Source organism: Acanthopagrus latus, chromosome 22 (assembly GCF_904848185.1).
Source record: "Acanthopagrus latus isolate v.2019 chromosome 22, fAcaLat1.1, whole genome shotgun sequence".
Taxonomy (NCBI): Eukaryota; Metazoa; Chordata; class Actinopteri; order Spariformes; family Sparidae; genus Acanthopagrus; species Acanthopagrus latus.
The window spans coordinates 6,110,771-6,130,923 of record NC_051060.1 but is presented as its reverse complement, the minus strand read 5'-3'; the positions used below and the strand labels follow the sequence as shown (position 1 = coordinate 6,130,923).

Below are 20,153 nucleotides of genomic sequence, written 5' to 3'. Positions count from 1 at the left end.
CCTTTACACCTTCCTTTAGTACCTCTGCTTCCTCCCCTTTTCATCATTCTCATCATTTCTGTCTCCTTTCTATTCTGTTTCTCTTTATATCTCATCTGTTTCCCTTTTTCCTCTTTTCTTCTCCTGTTTCCCTCCTTCTTTTCCCCTTTTGTCATCCTTTCTTACATCTTTTCTCCTCTTCCATGCGATTTTCTTCTCATCCTGCCCCCGTCCTATCTGTCCTCATTTCAATTTTCCTCTCCTCTTTCTCTCTCCGGTTTCTGTCTAACCTCCCCTTCTCTCCTACCTCCTTTTTTCCCCTCCTCTCCTGCTCTCCTAAGCTCCTCCTCTCCTCCTCTATTGTCCCTCTCCCTCATCCATCTCCCTCATCTCCCTCTTCTCCTTCCATCCATCTTTCTAATTTGTCCTTCCTTCCTTCATCTTTTTCAGGCTCTCCTCCCTTTCTCCTCCTCCTTTCCTTTCTTCTCAACCTTTGCCTTCCTTTGCTTCCCCTCTTTTTGTCCACCTCATCCCTCATCTCTCCTCCTGGTTTCCTTTATTTTTTCCTTTCCCTTTTCTCTTCTGTCTTCTTTTCCTTTCTCTTTTCTACTCTGGACTCCTCCCTTTTCCTCCTTGTGTTTCTCCTCTTTTGTTAAATCTCTTTTCCTGCTCGACTTTGTTTCCCTGTCCTCTCCTCTTCTTAGTTCCCTCTTTCCTTTTTCTTTTACCCTCCTATTTCCCGCCTTTTGCCTCCTCTTGTGTTCTTTTCTCCTCATTTTCTCCTCCCCTCCTCTTCTGTCCTCCCTTCAGGTCAGTCTCTTCTTTTCTCTCCTTGCTTCTTCCTCCTTTTGGTCTTTTGTCCTCCTCCTTTCTCACCTCTTTACTCCTTTATATCCTTGTCTACCCTCCTTCCTTTTTATTTTCTCTTGTCTTTTCCCTCTTTTTTTCTCATCCCATCATTCCTCATGTTTTCCTCCTTTTTCCTCCTCAGATACACTTTAGCTCCCATCTTTTTGTCTTTCCTCATTTCTCCCCCTTCCTGTTTTACTTTATCGTTTAATCTTGTCTTTCTGTCCCATTTCCTTCTCATCTCCTTCTTTCCTCTTTTCTTATATCCCTCTCCACTTCTGTCCTTTCTTCAGTCTCTTCTAGTTCAACGTCTTCTTTTCACCCTCCACCCTCCTCCTCACCCTTTTCTCTCTCCTCCAAGTCCTCCCCTCCTCTGTTTAGTTATCTGTTGTTCCCATCTCTTCATTTGTCCTCCTTTCTTTTCCGTCCCGTTTCCCTTCCTTTGCCTCCTTTTCCCCTCCTCTCTTCCCTTTAGTCCCTTAGTTCGCCCCCCCTCTTTTCACTTTATCTCGTCCTTTTTCCTCCTCCTGCCCTCCTCTCTCATCCTTCTCTCCTCCCTCCCTTTCCTCCCTCCTCCTCCTCTCCTCTTTGTCCCCCCTTTGCCTTCCTGCCTCCGCTTGTCCTCTTCTCCTACATCTTCTCTCCTCCTCTTCTCTCTTTAGTTCCCCCTCTTATCTACTCATCTCATCCCTCCTCTCCTCGTGTCCTCTTTCATCCCCGACGTGCCAAAAGAGGCCCGAAAAATTTCAAAACAGATCCTCCTTTTTGCTCTCGGCTGTCAGCCGCACCATCTCTCTCCCTCAGTTTCTCCCTTTCAACTGACGGGAGGCAAAATTAAAGACACTTAGAAGCGTTTCTGCTATTTGTTTTTGTCGCCGACGTGTGTTTCCACGCTGAGAAACACACACACACACACACACACTGTGGGTGTCGGTGGCAGGATTTGGCTGACAACTGGCTGATATCAGACCTCGCTGTTAACTTAAACTACATACAGTAGGAGGATCAGAAGCAGCTGTCAGCCGTCTGCGCGTGTGTGATCTCTTGTTAGACTGCCTCAGTGTCATCAGCGAGTTTCGGCTCTGTCCTCCCTCCGTCTAATTCCCAGCGGATGTTCCGCGCGGAGACGTATCAGCTGAAGGGCCAGAAAAATATCTATGCAAATATATTCAGATAAGTCTCGTTTGAAAAGGAACGTAAATACGGAGATGCTCCTTTTTTTTTCTCCCCCCCCGAAATCGAGATTGTTGGCATGAAAGCAAAGCACGTTATGATCTAGCATTAAGGTCGTGAGTCATTTCGAGGCATTTTCTTCGCTTCAGAATACCCTCAGAGATGTTCCGCAGCACGGCTCGCAGCGCTCTGACAGGCGGAGAGGTGAATTATCTGCGTTTAGGACCTCAGAAGGAATCAGAACATGTTTAAGTTTTCCACAAACGGCCTTTGGACAGCTTTGACTTCGGCTCATCCTGTAGCTTAGACGAAGGCCTGAGGAAGACAGACCTGCAGGTTTTACAGCTTTTATATAACATTGGCTGCTGACGATTACTCCAAATCTGTCACCAGATTTTAGTGGATGTAGTTTGTGAATGCACTCTGACCAGGAGGGTCAAGATTCGAGACCAAGACATCTCGGCGTGTTGAGATATTTAGTTGAACATTTTAGCATGTGAGATCGCCGTCTCTCCGCTCTCACATGTCCAGCGTTGGCAGAAAAATCTGCGCTCTGTGCGTCTCGCCGCAGCGGGATGTTTTGTCTCTCCCTGTAATTCTTCGGAGATTGTTTTACAACTTGTTTTCGAGTCGGAAATCAGCTAAATCTGACAGCCGAGTGTCTTTATTTTCTGCTGCTCAAATCGCTATCTATAAGGAATGATTTCGGCTAAGTTCCCCCCAAAACCCCACCCCAAATTAATCCCAAAAATGTGTAAATTGCATTCTAAATGAAGCAGAATGTGATCATTTGCTCATTCTTTTCTGATCTACACCTCAATTTAAAACAAAGACAAGTTTTACCTTATCATCTCCAATGCTTCGATAATAAATTTAATGTCAGGACCAGGTTTCAAACCAACTGGGCAACGAAAGACTGGGAGCATTCATGGCTTCCTGGCGCGCCGAGGTTCATCAAGGATACCGGGCTCAGGACGTCTTCGGGAAACTGTTGTCAGTATGCACAGTTTGTTTGCAAGCGATCGAATTCGGCCCTTTGCTCTCTCTTATATTACGCAGTGATCTATAAAAGCGGGTTGACAGAGGAGAGCGCTGTGTGTTTTTTTGTTTTTTTTTAAAACAAACACGCGTGCGCCGGTATGTAAATGCGCACACAGGCCTGGACAGAGAGAGCTGCGCTGAACATGAACCCACTCACACTCCTCGCTGGTTTTCGCTCTCTCACCAAACCAAACACTGTAATTTATCTCCATCCCTCTCTCGGGCCGACCTCAGGCCGTTAAAGGTTTCCCGTTCGGTTTGCGGCGGGCAGAAATGTCAGAGCTGTGGATTCCAGCGCCGGGTAGAGAGGCTGCGATGCGGCGGCAGATTGCTATGCTATATATGTTGTGTTTCTGTCCGTGGGGTGCTGTTTTTTTAGGCAGCATGTGTGAATATCGAGGCGAAAGGCTGCTCGGGCCCGAGACGATCTGAGCTGAAGGATTCTGGCAAGAAGAAGAAGCTTTTTTCCCGCCTGTGTGGTTTGGGTTTTGGGAGGCTGCGAGACACACACACACACGCACACACACACACACACACACACACACACACACACAGTTGGCGTGCTCACTAGGTTTGTCTACCTCTGGAGCTCCAGACGCTGCCGAGTCGTTCAGTGTGCTTTTCTGATGTATTTACACAGTGCGGCCTCAGTTTTAAAGGAACAGTTCACCCACATAATGAAAATTCAGTCGCTATCCACCCTTGCTGATGGAAAGTCGGGTGAAGTTTCGCAGTCACCATTTAAATCAGGAGGTGGATTAGATGGTGTCGGTGTTATCAGAGCCACGGTGATGTTTTTCTAACCCTAACCACGTGGTTTTTGTGCCTAAACCAAACTTGCTTGCACTTTTCACTCGTGGCGATTGGGTTGATTTGCTAAGCTCTCGTAAGGATCCAACATCGCTTAAACCTCCCGGCTACATTTTATTGTTCAGAGTGCTGAGGAAGAATGGAAGTTAAGAAGCTGCTCTCTTGCCTGGTGGTACGGCACTGAGGAAAAGTTTACTTCGTTTCACCGTCGTCATCTTTTGTCCACAGGCCTCCAGGATCAACAGAAAAATCAAAGTGTCCCGTCACTGCTAACATTTACTCTGGCGTTTGCTTTGCGGAACTCCTCCCTGCTTTTCCATCAGCGCGGGGGTCAGCAGATGATGAATACGTTTTCATTTTTGGACGTTTCCTTTAAAGCTCCGTCTTTACTTAGTGGAAATCTTTATGGCTGGTTTAGTTCGGCCTTTGTGGTTTTCTGCTCTTCTTCAGGTGGTGGAAACACACAAAGCAACTCCTGGGATGGACTGACCATTAAAATGAGGATATTTAGCTGGACTTTTAGTGAAGCAAGTCTAATATTCAGAGGTGCGGGTTTGAATCCCTGCACCAGGATTGGGCCCACCACGTTGTGGTGTCATTGCATGTGTATGACTGAGTGACTGTGAACTTCCCCTGGATATACTGATATAAATAGACAGTTTGAAACTAGCTAACACAAATCTGTAACTTTCAACGTTTAGTTCAGTTTGGCTTCCGAAGAAAGGATGCTCCTCCATCTGTTTGTCTTTGCGCTTCCTTTTTCTTCACCATCATCCACCTCTTTTTTCTCCTCTCCTCTCCTCTCCTCTCCTCTCCTCTCCTCTCCTCTCCTCTCCTCTCCTCTCCTCTCCTCTCCTCTCAGATGCTGCTCAGGGCCAGCAGAGTTATATTTAGCTATTCGCTCCTCCTTCTCTCCCTCTGTTTCTGTGTTTTTCCCCTGCAAAGATGGCTTCATTAGCCATAGACCTCAGCATGAAATCACACACACACACACACACACACACACACACACACACACACACACACACACACACACACACACACACACACACACACACACACACACACAGGGGTATGGAAGGGGATAGAGTCTGTTACATAAGAGCCTCTCTTATATAATTTGATGCATATTTGATGCTGAATGGTGCAACAGCAATGCAGAAAGCTGCGCTGTGTTTGTGTGTGCGGTGTGTGTGTGTATATGTGTGTGTGTGTGCGAGCGTGCGTGTGTGTGCGTGTGTTTGAGTGTGGATGAGGAAAGCCAGTTTGGCCTCCCCCTGCCCTCCCTGAGCTGTTGCATCACAGGGAAAGCTAAAGGTGAACAGGCAGTCACTGTGTGTGTGTGTGTGCGTGTGTGCGTGTGCATGTGTGTGTCTGAATACCGAATCTACAACACAACTCAAACATCCTCCTGATGGTGCAGTCTCAACTTGAGCATCTCAGAGTTTCAAACTTCTCCCAACTCGTCTGCTGCTCCTTCGTCTCCATTTCCTCCCCTGTGATCGATGTCAATTTAATAACAGCGATCAGTGAAGGTTAATGACTTTAACCTGAATTCACCACATCAGCGCACATCATCAATAGTGCCCCTCAGTGTCTGCACACTCAGGTTACAGTTTCATAATGGATCACATGCAGTGAGAAGGACAGCAGACGTCACCTTTTAGACACAGCTTTCAAAGAAATTCGTATTTCTGCTGACTTATGAAGCTAAAGCTGCTTTAAAGGTCTTATATTATGTTACATTATAGAAATGCTTTTCTTAGTGGTGTCTACCGGAAGTGTTTACATGCTTTAATGTTCAAAAAACACACGATTTTCCTGATACTGTCCGTTGTTGCAGCACCTCTGTTCACCCATCTCTGTGAATGCACCATTTTAGTGCCTGTCGCTTTAAGACCCCTCTGCTGAAAATCTTTTTTTTTGCACGAGAAAGAAACATCTTAAAGTGTAACGTGTGCCGAATTAACAAGAAGGTCCAAATAATGAAGAATTAGTCAGACAATGCTCCGCAAAGTTGGTAAAGTTTTTTCATAACTCAGCATCTGGCAAAATTGAGTGATTCTTTAAGGGAGTCTGGGGAGGTTCTTCACAGTTCCTCTTATATTTTTTTTAGATTCCATAAAGTTGGTGAATACACAGGAGAGTGACAGGCAATTTAAATGACATGTCCAGACTTTTGGTTTAAAAATGTAGGTGAAACCACATAGATGCTGATTCTTACATTTCCCAGAATGCAGCCAGATAAGTTTTTATCATTAGCTGCTTTCCGCCTTGTCGTTTCTCTCAAAAGATGAAATAACCCAAGTTACATGGTTATTTTTTCAAACTTTATAAATCCCTATCCAGAGCCGAAAATAACATTGGTTGAATGCCCCCTTCACCTCGTTTAGTGTTTTTTTTTTTTAAATCAACAAAAAGAGCTCTTTTGTTTCGTGCTGCCTTCAAGTTATGAGGGAAATATCAGATATCGGAGCAGAGAACGCATTAACAAGCCAACAAAGGGTTCAAACTCAGAAAATAGGACTTTTTTCTGCATTTATTTAAGGCATTTGTAAGAATCCATTGTAGAATATCGCTCTTAAGCAGTACTGTTTATTAATTTGTATTCACTGGTTGATACAATTAAGTTGCTTGGCACTCTCGAGGGTCACTGGTTAAACTTGAACCAGAGCTGTGGTTATACTGGGCAGCTCCCAGGTGGGAATGTGTGGAAAGGAGCGAAAAAAATAAAGCGTTCCCACGCTGACTTAATTAATGAAGATTTCCCGACATGCTTCAAGTTTTTTTTGCCCGGGTCACGAATCCCAGCTCTGGTGGTAAACAACCTGTTTTGCTCTGTTTTTGTCGGGAAGCAGAGGGTGACTCGTCAGCTTCTGACTCCTTTATTTGTTTGTTTTTTCCTTTCTTTAATTTCCCGAGGGGGAAGTAAGTCATGGAGAGGTCGGACTGTGCCAAACAAAAGTAGCTGAAATGGAAAAATCCCAAAAGCCAAATTGAGCTACTACAAAACATGTGACCGCTGAACAAACGAAATACACAAAAAAAGAAAGAAGAGGAGACCCCCACAAAGATCAGAAAAGAGTGGTGGAAGGTGGACCCAGCGAATGTTTGGTGTTCTTGGTTAACAAATGGCTAAATTGATTGGCTAATTGATTAATTGGCGACTTGTTTCACCACTCTTTAACACCATCATCAATATTACATTTTTACCAATGTGACAACTCGCATGGACGCAAGTTAACCTCACTTTCCTGTTTTATTTTGTACCTACATGCGTTCTAACTCTGTCTGACTTCCTGCCATTGTTCAGTTCATGGACTTTTCTATAATGCTGCATTGGCACTCTTATTGTACAAAACTGTCCAATAACGCATCCTGATGTTGGTGCTTAACCACTCGGTGGGAAAAACGTTCTGTCACCTTCAAAAATAAAAGTATAGATAATTAAGATAGTTGAATTATGAACTAGTTTTTACTCATCACAAAGGGTAGTTGAGTAGTTTACATTCCTTTAGTCAGTACACAGTATACAAAACACACTGTCTTGTTACTGTGTGTGTGTGTGTGTGTGTGTGTGTGTGTGTGTGTGTGTGTGTGTGCATGTGCATGTGTGTCTTGCAGGTTGTCACATGCTGTACCGCCCTGACCATCAGATAGCATCCAGCAACCGGCTAGCCGTGCTATCTGAGCTAATTTCCTGCCACTAACAAGAAGGCTGCCCTTCTGGTGACATTGGTGTAACCCCCCCCCCCCCCACAAACACACACACCACTCAGCCGCTGCCAGATAATGAGGTTGTGTAACAGTTAAACTCTTCCCTGTGTTGTTAATATCGATTAGCCCGCTCCGTCTGACGTCCAACAGACACACACAGGGCGCTCAGTTGCCAGTCCATCAGCTGGCAGATCAATCAGAGCCTAATGAGATAAACGAGCTCACTAATTAGTTAACGAACCGCTGGCTGACTGACTGACACAAGCGCACACGGAGCCAGCCTGGCAGCTCGTCTCGCTGTCAGCTCGGGGGAACACAGTGCGAGATGTAGTTCAGAGCATCCAGTTTGATCTTTAGAGGCACCGTTTTGACAAAGAAACACCACGAAATACCCACTTAACTGAAAGTGCCATCGTTACGTTCCCATTTTGGATTGGAGCCAAATGGAATTATGACATTTGAAACATTATTTGACTCAGAGTTTAGTTTTTTGTTGTTGTTGTTGTTGGTGTTGTTGTTGCGCTCCTATAGAATGAAGTCCGAACAGATTTCCCTGAATGCACCGGCGGTCAAGAGATAGCTTCAAAGTGGTTTCAAATCTAGACCTTTTTAAAAAAATCTTTTTATATATCATCCACAATGGAATTTGACCTTCGACTCAATCGTACTTGATAAACAGCCTGACTTGTTACCCTGGTCGGCTTTGCATGTTAGGGTTAGACAAGGTCAAATAAAAATACAGATTCCAAGGTTCAACAACACCCAAAAATATTAAATCGTTTTGTGATTCAGCAATAAAAAAAACAGAAGATGAAAATAAAGTTTGCTAACATTTTTGGGGGGAACTTTTTTCTGTGCAGATCAGTAGAGGATTGTAAACACAAAGACTGATTGAACACTTACTGCTCACACTCAGTCCCATTCAACTTCACGGAAAACTTTAACATTTGGATGAACGCATTATGCGCTTTCTTTCTCACTTTGAAATAAGATAACATAGATACCACCCTCATGTGTGTCCAGTATGGAGCCGGGAGGCAGTTAGCTTAGCTTAGCACAAAGACTGGATGCAGGTGAAAACCACTAGCCTGGCTCTCCATCTGTCTGATTTCTCCTTGCTGCCTGTAGTAGGCTGCCAGATGTGGTTCCAACCCCTGGATTTCTAGCTAGAAATGGGCACATGCATTTTTGTGTTTGCAGGTCCATTTTGACCACAAAACACCCAGGAAACAGCTATTTTACCAGTTTACCAGCTTGTTATCCATTCAAAACCCACAAAATTTATATTTCCACTTTTATTACATCATCCTTTTATAAGATTGATTGATTTAAAAAAAAAAAAATGCTGGCTTGTTTTGTGGATCAAACTGATTCAAACAACCTAGAGTCGGTCATATCTGACCTGGAAAACCAACTAATATAACCGTCTAAATCAAAATAAATGATCCCAGCAGTTTATTTAAAAAAAAAAAAAGTTCCTATAACAGAAACTCGTAACAAAACATGTAATATTTCAAGAGCTTCGAAGATTCTCACTCCCTTAAGACAGCGTTAACGAAATGTTCCTCATGTGTTTCTACTCGCCTTGTCGTCAGTTTCGCAGGTACACACAAAAAAAACCTCTCGAACACACGGAGATGAAAAGTGCAAATGACACCCAAATCATCTTGAAAATGGATTAAAGCATTTCCCCCCCTGCTTTCAGTTTGCTGAGAAAAATCATCAGGGAATTGGTGCTGAGTGTAATATCAGGGCGTGTTGAAAAAACAGAAAACGATTTCACTCAAACGAGACAGAAAAATGAACTGGTAGTTTGTCATATCGTACTCCAGGGGGAGGCTTTTTATTCAAAAGGGTGATTCTGATCTGGATTTTTGTGCCAGATTCACACAGTTAAATATCAGCTTTGGTGAAGGTAACGCTCAGTTATGAGCAGCCACGATTTCAGCACCATTCTTCTCAGCATGCAGTCAGCCGGTAAAACGGCAAACGTTCCCTGCAGATTTAGGCCGGTGGGTGAGCTTGTCTCAGTCAGCTGTGATTGACGGTTCTGCCCTCCTAACCCTGACACGCTATTCATCATAGACATTGTAAGTGTGTGTGTGTGTGTGTGTGTGTGTGTGTGTGCATGCTGGCATAGTTTGCTTGTGTGACACTGAACTGGATACCTCCGATGTCTCAGGGACCAAACTGGCTTCTGTGAAAAGGACACATAACTGGAGTGTCCGTGGGGACAGCCCCAAATAATTTTAGCTTTGTGGGGCAAGCCTGGGCTGGAAGACACACTGACAGACAAACAGCTGAGCAGACACACAGATAAACAAACACACGCACACATGCACACACACACATGGAAATACAAACAGACAGATTGATGTTGAGGGACTCAAGCAGCATGATGTGGAAATATCTAAATATAAAATATGACACAGAATTTTAGAATCTTGCAAGTGTATCTTTTGTTTGAGCCACAGCCTGCTCAGATTTAGATTCAGATTCATAAAAACGTTACCGTTCACCAGCAATGAAGGCGAAAAGCAAAACACCTATTGATTGTATTGTTAGGATGCAAAATGGATCCCGAGGTTTGATTAATTGACTGAATAATTGGCAAAATAATCAGTATGATCAATATGATCTTACGTGTCTAAAGAGCACTTTTACCTCACAGAAAATAAAACGGCATCAAAACATTACTATGATTTTTTTAGATTCATTTTATGTTTTTTTTTTTGCAAGAAACATCTGGTGGGCAAATTGAACCATATGCAGGCCCGACTTTGGGCTGCCCTGAGTTGAGTGATCAATATTGTTCTTTAATGGGTATAATGAATGACTTAAAATAAGCACTATTGGAAAAAAGAAAACAATATAGCAAATGTACCATATTCTTTGCAGAGGCTTTGTTCTCGCAACCCAGGCTCCGAGTGTTTGCCTAATCCGGCTCATATGTGGCTGCCGGAGTTGGCGAAGATTTGGGCTGATTGGCCGACGCCAGACCATGTTTGGCAACCGAAATGTATGCGGACATCCTCGGGTTAGCCAGAATTGTAGGTAGGCAGTTGCCCTGTGAAGGTGGGCCAACTCTGGGCCGTTTATATCAGCCCGCATTTGCCAGACTAGTACTTTGGCCCTCAAAGGTCCAGATCACCGTGACCTGCTTGAGTGCTATTCTTGTGAATGTGATATCTCAGAAATGCATTGAGAGTATTATTTACAAATAGCGCGGCTTGGTTGGCCTCACACGAGGAGGGGGGGGGCTTTCTGTGCACAGTTTGCATATTCTCCCCGTTGTTGGGTGGGTTTCCTCCGGGTGCTCTGGTTCCCCCACTATCCAAACATGCACACTAGGTTAATTCTCATGGTGGAGACACTGGTTCAGATCTGGAGTCGGTCCCCCGGAACCACAGCTGCCCACTGCTCCCTCCGGAGGGGTTAAATGCAGAGTAACAGTATCGCTGTGTTGTACGTTGTATGATACTGAAACAAATATCTTAGATTTGGCAGAATGTATGAACTAATTTAAAATCAAAGTCACCTCACAAAATAAATGTTTTGGTAATTTCTGAGCAATTCACATGATAATTACAACAGTTTTACACTAATGTCTAATAGGATGAAATGATGAAGTGATGACATTCTATTGGTTTAAAGTGAATGAACTGACTTAAACAGCTGCTTACTGTAGTTTTTATCACCCATAGCTCAAACAGGAGTAGTACTAAGTATGTCAGACTGGGCCAGGTCAGGTGCCTTCACTGTTCATGACAGACATGATGTTAGCCACCAACAACCACAGCTCCCATGAGGCTTTGCAGGCACTCCTGTGTCTTGGACTCACGGGGTTTGTAGTTACATGTCGACACTCTTATCGCCGTGTTCTACATGTTATTCGACCACAACAGGTTGTTGGGAGAACTGGGAGAAGACCTCCGATCTACTTCTCTGTGTTTCTTTACGCTCTGCTTCTGTTATGTCATCATGCCACACGTGTTCCTTCTCTGCTGCAGGAAATAAGTTACGTGGGACGTTTGTGTTGATGTTCTTTGATTAAAGCTGACAGTAACCTCTGTGTTTTGAGGTCCGACTCGTTAACTCTAATGAAGAGAAGTTTGGGGTCAATGCTGTGTTTTTGCAATCGGTAATCAAGTTTATGGTAACCTTTAAAAGCTGACGTCAGCCGCTGTTGTCGGCTGTACCTGAGCAGCTGGCCACTGCTGAGTGTGTGTGTGTGTGTGTGTGTGTGTGTGTGAGTGTGTGTGTGAGTGTGCTTAGAGCAGCAGTCTCTTTAATGAGGGTGAATTCGAGGGTTTGTACTTGTTCCTCACTCAGCCTGCTGGGAAGGTTGCTGGCATACGTACGTGTGTGTGCGCGTGTGTGTGCGTGCATCCGTGTGTGTGTGCCACCCCTGCTATGAGTGGGAACCCCCCCTATACAAACTCCAAGACTTCTATTAATGAACACCACCCTTTCAAGTAGTAGGAGTCGAGCGTGTACATTTGTGTGTGTGCATTTGAGTGTGTGTGTGTGTGTGTGTGTGTGGATTGTACAGACCCCCAGGGGGCGACAGGTGCCACGAGCAACATGAAACCTTGCGGAGTGACACGGCGAGATAGAGAAAGAGAGTGTGAAGTGATGGGAGAGGGATTAGAAGACGAGAGACGTGAGAGAGAGAGAGTGGCCAAAAGTATGTGGACAGCCAACGTTACACCCTTGTGAGATCTCAATCTGGAGCCACGAGCATTAAGGCGACATTATGAGGTAAATTTGCAACTTGGCGCCCCCTTGAGTGCAACACGGCTGTCGTAGGTACAAACCCCAGGTTTCTGTAATAATCTGTCAGATATAACGTTAAGTGCTAAGTTTAAACAAAAGTTTCAGTTAACGTGAATGCTCGTACCTTTTATTGCCATCCAAAAGTCAGCAAAGTTAGCAAAAATGCATCTAACAGCTCATAGCAGTAATTTAACGGCACGCCAAGCTAAAGCAATCCAAACCAGAGACAACAACAACACCTCTGTTGAAATGTCTTGACTTGGGTTGTGATTAAAAAAGACTAGCAAGTTGACAACTTTGCCAACACAGCCAAACACTGAGCAGGTGCAACACAAGACACAAAACTCAGCTAGCCAGCTAATGTTGGTAGCTGTTCAACAGCATCAAGTGCAGCTCTGCATCTGTCTGCTACCTTTTATTTATCAAAGCTATCGCTAACAACTAAAAGTCTTAGATTTACTGTTGCCTCTCGCCTTATATTAGGTTTCTGTCTCTTTTCTCTTCTTAGCTTTGTCCTCCAAAGTCCTCTTAGGTATCATCGCCCGAGTCAGCTAACAGAGCTAATTCAAAGCTACAGCTCGCAGCTGTTGCAGGTTGCCTTCAGGAGACGCTGTAAATCACAGAGTTGAGGTAAAGCAGCCGGAGGAAAACCAGAGGAGAAACCAGAACACACTGTCTCTATGAAATTGATCCAGTTTCACCAAAAGCAGCCCAGTCACCAGGATGAATTGTTAGGTGAAATAGTAGCAAAATGTAGCTTTGATGTGCTGCTGTAACAGGGTCTAGATGTTGCATCTGTCTGCAAGGATCTGGTCCATCCCTAAGGGTTTTAGATGGAGTCGAGGTCATTGGCCTGCAGAGCCACTTCTCCACGTGGGGGGGCCGTCATGTTGAAACAGGAACTGCAAATGTTCTCCAAAATATCACTCGGTGTAGCTAAGATGCCGGGCTCAAAGCATCGCAAAGCAAAGCAGGGGCGTCCACATGGTTTTGGCCATGTGGAGTGGAGGGGTTGACATAATGACAGATCGAGGGTGATTGAGAGATAACAGAAGAGAGAGGAAGAAGACAGGGAAGCAGAGATAGACAAATAGACAGAGATAGTTTTCACTGCTGGAATTAAGGACAGCTGGCGTATGCGTGTGTGTGTGTGTGTGTGTGTGTGTGTGTGTGTGTGTTGGCAGGGCTCGGTTGCATAACACTCAACTGGGTCCCCCTGTGGCTTAGAGGCTAAAGTGGTCCCTCTGTCTTTCTAGCTCTCAGTTTAATTCAATGAAGCTTTATCTGCACAACGTTTTTGAAAAAAAAAAAAAAAAAAAAACACATCCCAAAGCATCAAAACAGAGTGAAGTAGCTGGAAAGCGATGACTTGTCTGCATCAATAAAGGCCCAGACTTTACCTTCTGGGATATAAATGCAATTTATATCACAACGTTGGCCAGAAAAATGTCAAAACGCAGCGATAAGGACGTCATTATTTATGCTGCTGTCTAAGTCCAATTTAAAGGAGACACCGCCTAATCGGCTCAAGATTTTGCAGAGGGGCCCCGTACATGCAGAGAGACCTCTTTTTTAGGACAGCACCATGTTTCCCATGGTGCTTTGCTGCAGGGAAACTCGGCATGTGGAAAGAACAGCCCTCGCATTTTCTCTGCTCCACTTCCAAAGCTACTGGCTGCTTTCTGTTGTCTATAGAGGTGTGTGTGTGTGTGTGTGTGTGTGTGTGTGTTATTTTATGGGTGAGCTTGCAGGCGCTCACAGTTGTGTGTGCCCATGCATTTTATGTTTGGCTTAAGTGTGTGTGTGTGTGTGTGTGTGTGTGTTCAACGCTCCACATGTGGGCACCTGCAGGCATTCTCATTCTCAGTTGTTTGCATGCAGGTACGCGTACGTGTGTGTACATTAATGCGCGTTCGAGTTACCTGTGCGTGCTCGCCAGTTAACCAGTGAACTGCTATTTTACGCTGAGGGAGATTTCCGCCTTGATTGGCGTGCAAAGATAAGGAAACAGAGACAAAACAGACGCGAGGTGGATGGAGGACGACTGTCGGCCCAGCAGAGGACCCCCTGTCTTCTCATGGCTCACATTGAGCAACTTTGGCACTGAAAAAAAAAAAAAAACACACACACACACACAAACAAAGCGACGGTGACCTTTCAGAAGATTAAGACCCCCTTTAAAGAAGGAGATGTGAGGTATGAAGGCGTCCAAGAAGCCTTTGAGACAGATTAAAACTGAGTTGCTCCAAAGCTCCTCTGAAGTTGGTTTGAAACACACTCTAGCCAGATGTTTAACAGGTGTACACTCGTCTCCCCAAGATGCAAACATGATCTTCACCACTTCACCAGGTCTGTCTGCGGAAAATAGCCACCGACTCCATCTGTGCCTTGTGATAACAGCGGCTGAAACTGAACAGAAGCTAGCCTAGTTGCTCTGTTGATTGAATATAAACCGCACGAAGAGAAGCAGCCACCCAGAAGGCGAGCTTGTCCCATGCCAGTTCGGCGCGGCCGTTTATTGATCTGCTTGCCTGTTGAGCAAGTCTAAACCCACGTCGACGTCACGCGTTGGTTTGGAGGCTGCCGTTTTGCGGCCTCAAGTTTCGGCCATGGATTTACTGATTAAAAGCTGGACACGGCATTAGAGCCCCCGTTGATTCCCGTGAAAGCTGCTCAGCCACGCATGAAACCAAAAATGAGCCACTTCCCGGCTATAGAATTACCCTGTGGGGGCCTGAAGAGACTTCCTTTAGCCAAGACAGCTAACTTCCTGTTAAGCGCCAGGCTAACTTGAATGAGGAGAACATTATAATTTCCCTGTGCAGCTCTTAAACTTTCCAAATGGCTCAAATGCTGATTGTCGATGTTACCAGAGAACAAGATGCTTGACCATGGTTTCTCTTCAAATACGTACTCTAATTCATAACTATGTAAGCACTAGTCAGCAAAGAACAAGGGCATGTGAAGAGGGAAGCGGCTGAGGAAATATTGAAAAGGAACATTAGGTAAGCCAAAAGGAAAGGAAGTGAAGCACTTTTGAGGGTAGAGGAGGAGTGATTCATAAAATAAAACACACAGAGGAAAGAAAAAAAAGAAAGTAGACGAGAGACCGAAGCACAGAGCCAAGACAAAGGGAGACGGAAATAAAAACCCTTTTCGGACGACAGAAAATAAAACGGCAGGGAGACAAAGACAGAGACGGAGCCCGGCTGGGGACGAGGATGAGACGCTTCTAGCCATATTTAATCATCAAATATTAATGCAGTAAAGATGGAATACAGGAAATTAATATTCCCCATTAACAAAGAAGAAGAAGAGCGAGTGGGGCCTTGTAACGGCTACAAAAGACAAACGGCCTCCATTCATCGGTTTGATTACGGGATCCAAATCATGTCCCGCTGTGCGTCCCCCAGCTTAACCTCAAATCATCTGTTCCGTGAACGCTACGCGCCCGTCGGCCTCCTCTCTACTTTACTCTCTTTAATGTTGTTTAAGGTCACAGTTCAGTAGTTCCTCATTTTTGTTTTCCTCACTGCGATGAGCTGCAGTTGGTGTTTCACTGTGTCAGTGAAACAGTGAAGTCAGGACTGTGGTGTTTTTGTCCCATGTCGACTAGTTTCTCTTCCTCTGTTTACTCGAAAACAAACCTGGAACGTACAACACATCACTTCCCGTAGAACTTTTGTTTTTGTGAGGACAGCGCTGCTCTTAGAGAGATGCCTGCCAAGCCAGAGACCCCTGTTCAACGCTGTGTTTCAACATTTGCGTGTGTGAAACCACTGAATAATATACTGATGCAAAATGAGGAGGCTGTAGCATCAGGCTAACAACACGTTTTCTCAGGAATCTCAACAATGAATAGTTTGTTAGCATTCCACAGCGGTCTTAGGCTGATGTCACATCATATCATCATATCCCGTTTTCAACACTGGGTTGGATTTCCCAAGGGTGTCACGACTAGATTTCTAGGGTTGGTTTGAGTTTGGGGTCTCAGTTGCATATGTGCATGTACCAGTGATGTCATTTACCCTCTTCCCTTCAGTTTGGTGCTTTCGGGATGTTGCGAGTTAAACGTCTGGAAGGTCCACAGTTGGACTGGTGGAACTTGATGTTCCTGAGGGCCGCGGCTCGAAAAAGTTCAAGAACCACTGTCTTAGAAATCTTATATAAGAGCAGTGGGGAGGGGAAATAATGAGCGTACAAGCTCTCGTGTGCAAGATATGATGAGTTTATGGTCTTGACGAAATTGGCTCAAATCCAGACGATTTAGATGCTGCATTGGTTCCAGGGATGATAACAAGGTAAAAATAGATCATTTCGGCTACGTTTCTATGGTTGACTAATGGGCCGGCCATGTTGGAATAATGCATGACTGTTCCCAAGTTTTATCAACATGATGTATTCCAATTATTCCCATTTTCCCGACATGACTCGAACGCGGCGTGACATCACAACATTAGCTGCAGAGGGATGTCCTACGGATCCTTATGGGAGCTGCGGTTGAACGTTTCTTCTTTAATCACGCCATCCGGTTCGAATTTGTTCTGCAGGCTTTGTTCCCCGTCTCTTCATCCCTTCATCCCTCCTTCCCTTCCCTTCCTCTCCTTTCCTTTGCGTTTCCTCTCTTCTTTCTCCCTCGCCGCGTCCTCGTGGTGAGTGATCCTAACAAGGAGGATTATATATTTTCGGGACTGAGAGCAATCCAGATATGATCAAGTATTTATGTAAGCTGCGCTCTGACGGCTCAGATACATACAGAGCCCTCGACTCAACAGCTGTTTCATAACCACTGCGTGTGTGTTTTATGTGCCTGTGTGTGTGGACGTTTAGGAGCCCGTGTGATAGCCTATAGTCAACAATACTGCACTGAATTATTAATGTGCAGTTCATGCAGAGAGGACAGACATCTATCTGGCCCAGTTAGAACATGTGTGTGTGTGTGTCCATATGATGTCTATAAACCATTAATTGTTTACTAGTTAATTAGAGAATAAAGTGTTTTAAAACAACGGCAGTTAGTGTAGCATGTGAAGTGAAACAGTAGAATGTGTATTTATAGGCCGCAATCTGCACATGTGCATAATTCATACAGCCGTGTTTGTGTGTGGGGCAATACATTATACATAGTATATACATCAGTGTTAAACCAGGTGCAGCTACAGAGTGCTGAGGTCTGCAAATATACGGCATTGTGTCACACTCAAACACACACACACACACACACACACACACAAAGTACATACACACACAGTGGGCACAACACTGACCCGAGGTTGAATATATGATTCATGTGATGTGAATATGAAATGCAGTGATGTTTAGTATTCTCACCGCACAACAGGACAGGCCCCAGTGTCAGTCTCACACACACACACACACACACACACACACAAATGATAATGGAAATGAACATGTGTGTGTTTATGATTGTGTCTTTGCATATGTGAATGCGTGAATGTGTGCTTATTCGTATTATAGCTGCTGCATTAATGTGTGTAACAGTTGCGTGTTTGTGTCGTTTCATATCCAGATCCATGAATGAAGTTTTAAAATTTGAAGAGAAAACCAAGGCCTTGAAGGTTTGTTTTTGAGTAGGGGTCGACAGATTTGGCTTTTTCAGGGCCAACGCCGATGATTAGAAATCAAGGAGACTGTAAAGCGACATCTTGGACCGAATTCTGGTCAACCAGCGTTGAAACAACAGTTTACTCTACCCGTGTTCTGCTACTTTTGCTTCTTGTCCACTATATTTATTTGACACATGTAGTTAGTTAGTTTAGTTTGTCTCTGAGAGTTTTCTGCTAAACACAGAAAAAACAAGAAGTCGGTGTTGTGACATTAATTAACCTTGATCCCTGATTTAAACTCTTCCATGTCGGAGCTGTAAATTTAAAAGAACATGTGGGAACCTTGCAGGTCACACCTGTGTAATTGTTCCTGCCAATATTCGCCTGTGAAAAAATAAGGAGAGCTTTAGGGGCTGGCAAGAGGGCACGCCAGGGAGACGGGAGGCAAATGTCAACAGATAGGAAGGTCTTGCACACAGGGCTTTGATTTCTGCCAGCACTACCCTCCTGCAGGTAATACACTGACTGGGAATAAGTACCTCATAAAAGCCCACATCAAAAGACCCAAACTATCACTTTAAGTTAGGAGTGGAGGGCTGGAGCGAGCGCAGGGGCGGGTGACACACATCAGGCAGGGCCGTTTGCACACGCTCGCCTCTGCCTCTGGGTCGGGTTGCCAGGTACCACGACACACGTCCCCCATAGAAACTGAGAAACACTCGTTCGATTCTTCTCAATATAAAAAGGCTAGATTAATGGAGGAAAATTACCAATCGAGAGCACGGGCCACGCATGTACTACTCCCCCACATAGAGTTAGGACTTATGGGTCGCAGGTGGTCCAGAAGTGGTAGCCAGAATTCTCGCGACACTGACCTGAATTCAGCCAAATACATTGACTGTAGCTGGGCCTGTCCTGCGTCATGGGCTCCTGTGACGGTGCACTGATTAAGCCAATTAAACAACTATCAATATAGCTGGGGAGTAATAGTGGACAACAAACTGATTAAGCGTTGCAGCTTGAATCAGTTCTAGACTGTTATTTTAGGATTTTTTAAATGTGACATTGATTAGTGTGTCAAATGTCAAATCATTATGAACATAATTATGTCATGAGTGTTACGAAAAAGGCACTTAATCATGTTCCACTTTTATTAGTAGTCTAATAGAACAATAATACAAACTGATGTCAGTTCTGGAACATAAAGAAGCATTTAAGAAGCTGGATTCAGAATTTAGAAATTAAAAAATCCCCAAGACTGATTAATTGATCATCCAAATAGTTGACGATTAATGTAATAGCTGACAACTCAGTGATTGATTTAACAATTGTTGCAGCTCTGGTGTAAGTTACTGTATGTACATGAAATACATACACGTGTACATTTGATCCCCTTTCCTGTATTTATGTTTACAGAATCTCAGTGCACGTGTGTATTGAAGTACTATATATTGGATGCACACAGCATTTGCAGTGTATACAAACAGTCAAAGTGTATGTGCTTGCAAGCTCGTCCTTGCAAAAGTGCCGCTATGTGTCGGCCCGGCGCCTCCCCCCCAGCCGCGGCCCCTCCATCTATTTCTGGCTCTGCGTCATGCCTGGGCTTTACTCCTGTGGCAAGAGGAGTGTTTCTCTAGGGCTCCCACTCTGCTGTACACACACACACACTCACACACACACACACACACTCACTGTAACACACAGACACACATACACCCTCACACACACACGCGCAGGCGCGCGCACACACACTCCTGCCCAGTGAACGAGTGAGCACACTCAGATGTAAACACACAGGGTGACGGACGGACGCACAGACAGAGGAGCGGATGGATGGATGAAACTGGACATAATGGGAGTTTAAACTTGAGTGCATGTGTGTGACACACAGAGTGAGAGAGAGAGAGAGAGAGAAGAGAGAGAGGAAGAGAGAGAGAGAAAGTGTGTGTGAGAGGGTCGGTGTGTCTGTTACCGTGGCGATGGAAGGAGTGTGAACACAGAGGAATGCTTTCGGCGAAAGAGAGGGAGAGTCGGCCAGGTTGGTTCATAGTCTATCTATCTATCTATCTATCTATCTATCTATCTATCTATCTATCTATCTATCTATCTATCTATCTATCTATCTATCTATCTATCTTTATTTGTGTGTTGAGTTTTTCTCTTCTTGTGATGTTCTTTTGGTCTGTGTGTCCATGTATGTATGTGTGTGTGTGTGTGTGTGTGTGTGTGTATGTGTGTGTG

At 44.5% G+C, this 20,153-nt stretch overlaps 1 protein-coding gene across 4 annotated transcripts in view; it reads left to right on the top strand.

Annotated features, from left to right (window-relative positions):
- hivep2a (HIVEP zinc finger 2a) overlaps positions 1-20,153 on the top strand; it is a 119,799-nt gene that overhangs the window by 22,928 nt on the left and 76,718 nt on the right. Inside the window, exon 1 of one of the 4 annotated variants that reach the window (XM_037085423.1) lies at positions 19,609-19,950. The exons of the other annotated variants lie outside the window; for them this stretch is intronic. The gene's annotated coding sequence lies outside the window, so the exon portion shown is untranslated. Of the gene's footprint in view, positions 1-19,608; positions 19,951-20,153 lie in introns of those variants that run through there. 4 annotated transcript variants of the gene reach the window in all.